Source organism: Myotis nattereri (assembly GCF_964212035.1).
Source record: "Myotis nattereri genome assembly, chromosome: 4".
Classification (NCBI taxonomy): Eukaryota; Metazoa; Chordata; class Mammalia; order Chiroptera; family Vespertilionidae; genus Myotis; species Myotis nattereri.
Genome location: NC_138079.1, coordinates 41,832,410 through 41,838,409, shown reverse-complemented (window position 1 = coordinate 41,838,409; position 6,000 = coordinate 41,832,410).

Below are 6,000 nucleotides of genomic sequence, written 5' to 3'. Positions count from 1 at the left end.
CGGCTCTTTGGCCCCTTGAGTGTGGCTCTTCCTAAGCCTTAGGAGTACCCTAATTGAGTTAATAACAATGTACCTACCTATATAGTTTAAGTTTAAAAAATTTGGCTCTCAAAAGAAATTTCAGTCGTTGTACTGTTGATATTTGGCTCTGTTAACTAATGAGTTTGCCTACCACTGGCCTAACCCTACATCTTGCATGCAGACAATTCGCTCCACAATTTTTGCCATTCAGAACATTCATATCTATTGCTCCTGTCAAGACATGTATACGTGTGGAGATGTTTAGGAACAGATATTTCTTTCAGGTACCTTTTCTCTGTGTTAGAACAAGGAGGGTTTGGGTGTTCCTTAAAAAACTCCCTCTGGAGAAGGACTACTGTTTGGGCGATGCTTGCGGATGCTGGGGGGGATGTCTTAGGAAAGCATGCAAGCTTCTCCTTTTTCAGACATAACTGTTTTCTACTTAGGCTGCCGGAGATTGAATAAGCATTCCTGCGTATAAGCTTTTTAAAACATTTGTTTTTTCTCCTTCCCACATACCTAAGCAAATCTTGATTAATGTCACTTGCTTCCAAATATGCCCAGTCCACCTCCAGGCTGCCAAGGCAGAGCAGGGCTCAAGATGCCATATGTTGACAGGGACAGGTTGACAACACCCCTGTTACACCAGGTGTCTGCCTTGGTCCCTGGGCATTTGGTAAAGCGCCCTTTCCCCACTTGCTCCGCAAATCCACGTCATCTGCACCATCTCCTCCTGGAACCAGGTTTCTTCAGAACAGAACCCGGGGAAAACAGTCGTGGGTGCCTGAGGTCCTCCACTTCTGTCTTTCAGAAACTTGGTATAAGGAATGTGTGACAGAAAATTCCAGTTAATAGTCTCCAGAGCCCATCATAAAATGTTAATCATTTCTGATACAGAATGAGGGAATCTGCAGTATGAGAGAGTGGGGACATTTTGAAAACAAAATCTCAGATGTTTAGCCTGAGCCACTCATTCAGTTGTTCTCTGTCCTTCCTTTACTGCTTCTGTGACAACAATGGAATGATTTTCACCCTTCCACTTTCAGCCTCATTTACCAAAAATGCCTTGGAATTATGCTCCTCTCATGTTTTCTCACATGAACGTTGCTCCTTTTCTCCTTTGTTTTAGAGAGGTGCTCTGGCTAGATGTTTAATGAATATCGCTTTTTGTAGATGAAAAGGAAGATAATGAGATCTGAATGATCCATGTGGTGAATGTGGGGTGTACCACCTAGAGCCCCCCTTTAAGTCCAAGGCACTCCTGCCTATAGCTGCTGGGGGTGTTGGTTGCTGAAGGCTCTCAGGCAAATCCCTCTCCAGGAATTGCCCTCCTCCACAGGGAGCTGCCTCACCCTCAGTTACCTCCCTTCCAGGGTCAGCCTGCACCCAGTGACTGGTCAGTGTGAGGTGCGATGGGGAGCTGCTCTGCAGGATCACCCAGACCCAAAAGAGCAGCTCGACTCCTCCTCTTGCCAGTCCTGTCTCCAGGTGTGACTCCAAAGCAGCTTCCGGGAAACCTCCTGCAAGAAATCTTGACCTCAGAGTAGATTTTCTGGGGAGCCTGAGCTAGAAGACGGGACTAAAACTATTCAAAAGAGTATGACGTGGTTTAGAGTGACAGTCTTCTGTCCCCATATGTATTTTTTCCCAAGAAAATGACACTCCCCTTGGGTTAAAATTGTTGAAGAACTTTGGGATATCAGTTGCAAAACAGGAAAAGGTATTAAAGGGTATGAAAATTATTGTAATAAAGAAAAATGTATTTTATAACATTCTTTTTAAAAAAACACACAAAAGCACCAAAATATCACTTTAAAATCAGACTTGTGAAAAAACATTTTAACAAGGAGAATATTATTATTAGAAATTCTGAGACAAAGAACAATGTTAGTACCTAGATTTTTTTGTTTGTTTGTTTTTTGGGGGGCGGGTTGGAAGTGAATTTCCTACTCTAATAAATGCTTAGTCATTCAGGCAGCCACTTCACCAAGGTCACTGAGACTAGATGAGGGTGGGGCGGGGAGGGGTAAAAGAAGAAGAAATGCGCTTCCAGTGAGAAAACTAAGGTTCCAATGAAGTTTGAACACCTCATCGGGACAGTAATTTTTAAAACTTTTTCTTCAAAATATTTATAACAACATTCAATGACTATTTCATTCAACACATAATTATAGCAATAATAAATCACAATTGATCTTTATTCAGGCAGTATATATGTATCAAACTAGGGAATAACCTCTTTTTTCCCTTAAAAACAGAGCTTTGCTGGTATTCTTTTTTTTTTTAAATATTGCCTGTTTTTAATATATTTTATTGATTTTTTACAGAGAAGAAGGGAGCGGGATAGGCGTTAGAAACATCGATGAGAGAGATCGACCAGTTGCCTCCTGCACACCCCCCAGTGGGGACGTGCCCGCAACCAAGATACACACACACCCCTGACCGGAATCGAACCTGGGACCCTCCAGTCCGCAGGCCGATGCTCTATCCACTGAGCCAAACCGGTTCGGCATACTGGTATTCTTTAGAAATTAATTTATTCAAGTTATATCTGAAAACATCATTACAGATAAAAATCAAACAACACAAAATTATATAGAGTAGAACGTCAAACTCCTCTTCTCAGGATGACTACTGTCCTGTTTGCCCTCAGACCCTCTCCTATGAGTGATATAGTTATTCTTGGACATATGCGCACATATAGAATGTCTTTCATTTTGTTTTTTTGTTTTTTGTTTTTCTTGTAGTCTCATGTTAATGGGACCATACTATAGATTGCTTTGTAACTTGCCCTTTTTTACTGAACAATGTTTTATTAATACTTTTTTTTAACCTATTTAATTCAAACCACACTGCCCTATTCTCAACTACTATGTTAGAATTAAATTTGATGCTACATTGAACCTAAGTATATTAGCTCTTCTTGGGGATAATACTGCTTATCTAAGTGAAATAAATTAACTCTTTCAGTTTTCTAATACAAATTTTTATTTTTCTCAAAATGCAGAGACTTATATTTTTTCCTTTTCTTTTCAAACTGATTCAGTGGAGTCTGACTCCAAAAATAATTCTTAAAAAAAAATCCAAGAAAAATTAAAATGCAGTTCTAATTCCATTCTCAAAGTAACCTCAATATTTTCCTTGCCTCTGTATTACCCTGTCTTCTCCATGGGTGTATGTTACTGTTTTTTTTAAAGGATGAGGATGGGGAAAGACTAGTATCAATCACTCAATTTTTGTTTGTTTGTTTCCAAATCCTACTGGCCTCTTTGTGCAGCAAAGGCCTTCTCTCCTGCACTGTCACTCGTCTGTAAAGTAAATTGCAAAATGCTACCAAAGTCTGGCTACATCCTCATAGTGACTGTTTAAACCTATTACTTTCTCTTTTAATCAAATCACTGTTGTGTCAAAATATACGATTCTCGCCATGAATCTCCCTTGCTTGTTACAGGTCATCGGTTGCACCTTGAAAATGTTTGCTCTCCTAAGCGTCTTCTCTCCAGCCTCCAGCTAAATTGCTCCAGACCAAGCCTGATCATTTTTCTATACACATAGAACTCTAATTAATATAAACATAATGGCAAAGAGAACCTCTACTTTACAAAGAGAGGAAGGGAAAGTGCCTGGTCAGTAGGTACGTGGAACATCCTTTGGATTATGGCAAAATGGGCATGTACACAGATGTACACATTCCAATTATATTAAGAAGAATAAAGCAAACTCTAAGATTCCTTATCCTTGAATTACTGAGAGATTTCAGCTTTTATTCTTTTCTGCTTTGAGAAATATTTGATATAAAGCCACCAGAGGGCCAGTAAGGGAAATAGTAATTATGTTTAAACAGCCAACACTTCCCTAACATAAAATATTTGCACAGGCTTTTAAACATGAAGTTAAGTGCCAGAGGCTATTTTCATTGTTTAATGTATTAAGTAAATAAAAATGTATCTAAGATGTGGACACACAATTAGTTTTGAGTTATTTATCCTGGAGTTTGTATGGTTTAGAAAAACTCCATCTTCTTGGCTGCTGCTGTCCTAATGCATTTAACTTCAGCCATCAGCTATGATTAAACACCTGCTGTTGTGGGGAAACAAAGCACACTAATCCAATATGTATTTCTGACATCTTAAATATCACCCAGTCCCCTGACATCAGGCACAGCTTTTCAGCGGGATGGAATTCCAGAGCATATTTTTCTAATTTATGGATGGACAATAAATCAAAATTAAGCCTTGGGCAATGAAATATACATCAGTGCAGAATGAACTGACTGCAAACGAGGACCCTGCACAACCGAGGGGAAGGATATATTAATGGAATCCTAAGCTGCAAACACTGAAGTGAAAATTAAGGAAGTTTATTTCACATTTTTGCGCCTATAAAAACCACAAGGCAAGACAGAAAATGAAATGTTTTCTTTTTTCCTGTGCACAGCACTGGAGGAGCACATTTAGATTTTTTTTTTAAAGTCACTATTTTTAATGTTTGCCTGTTGGGTTTTAAAAACCCAGTCTCCATTGCTCTTTTGGCTATTGTCAGTACTGAAGAGGGATTTGAAGTGTTTCTTGTAGTTTCGGTTTGGCTCTTCTGGAAGAGTGAACAAAGGCCATTGTTGACAGCCCTCAGTTCCTCCAGGGAAAGGTGGGCGGGGGCAGGACGTCCTTCCCTTCCAGGTGAACGGGGTTGGGCCGGGAGCTGCCCAAGGCTGAAGGAATCAATCTTGTCCTGACTCCTGACTATCCTGGCACCTGGGGACAGGCCAACTTAGAGCTTTGTGCTCATCAGAGGCCCTCAGGCATCCCCATGGGCAGGGCCATTATCTGGCTCTGCCCACCTCCCTCTGGCCACTCCCAACTCCGGACCAAAGTCAAGTTGTTGCTGCCGACAAGGTTTATCCCCAACCTTACCATTGTCAAGCATCACCCGTCTCTAACAGAGTCTGCCTGGGCAACCACCAGGGGTAATGTTTGTGTTTATGGGCATGTCAGGGGTCTTAACATTATCTCTTGAATTCTTACAGCACTTCTGTTAATAGGATAGTGGCAGATATTACTTAAATATTGGAGACAGGGATACAGAGCCATAACAACACTGAGAACTTTGTCTTGGGCTGCATGATAAACGGTGGGCCTGGGGCCAGGCGGCTGGCTGACTGGCTTCCAGGTCTAGGTTTCACTTAGATAGCAAATCGCCAGCGCCCACCCCCACCCCCCACCCCCATCCCCAGCTGACAGGAGTTTCTTTAGGTTACTCTTCCTAAGACAGTTACATCCAGAGAACACTTATTTCTGTATTTTCATCTGTCACTGGCTTACTGACTTGTATAGTGTTTATTTATGAACAATTATTTCTATAGACTCATACATTACTGAGAATGTTTTAAAGGATTAAAATTAATGTCAAAGGAAATTATGTAATTTGGTAAGTAATTTTTCATGTAGTCTCAGAAAGAAGCCAGCAGTTCCCTGGCCCCAAATTTACGTTTTGAAAATTCTAAAGGGAATAATATTTGAATGATGTTTTAAAATTGATATCCTTTGGGGTCAGTAATTCTTGGCTGGTACAAAGCTTAAAGATGAAAGGTTTGTCTTCCCCACCGTTATGGTTTTCCTTGTTGCCCTGATTCCTCTTTCTTGTTCCAATCCTCAATAGGATTGCTTATAGAAAATATGCATAAGCCTGGCAGAAAATCCTTTGCACAAAAATTTAACTTAATATTAAGCAACCTATCAGTGTTTTGAGAAAAATCTTTGTTCTTTGAGGATATAGTTTTAAAAGACCCTCTTTATTATAGTATCACAATATTATATAGTAATGCTGGTGAGAGTAATAATAATGGTTGACAGAGTTGACAGTCTTGATTTGGAAGCTTTAGGTAAATTAGCTCAAGTAGCGGCCTGTGAGGTCAGTAATTGTCACCCTTCTTAAGGACGTGAGCCTACAGGAACCAGTCTCTTACCAGAGGTCACAGTGATG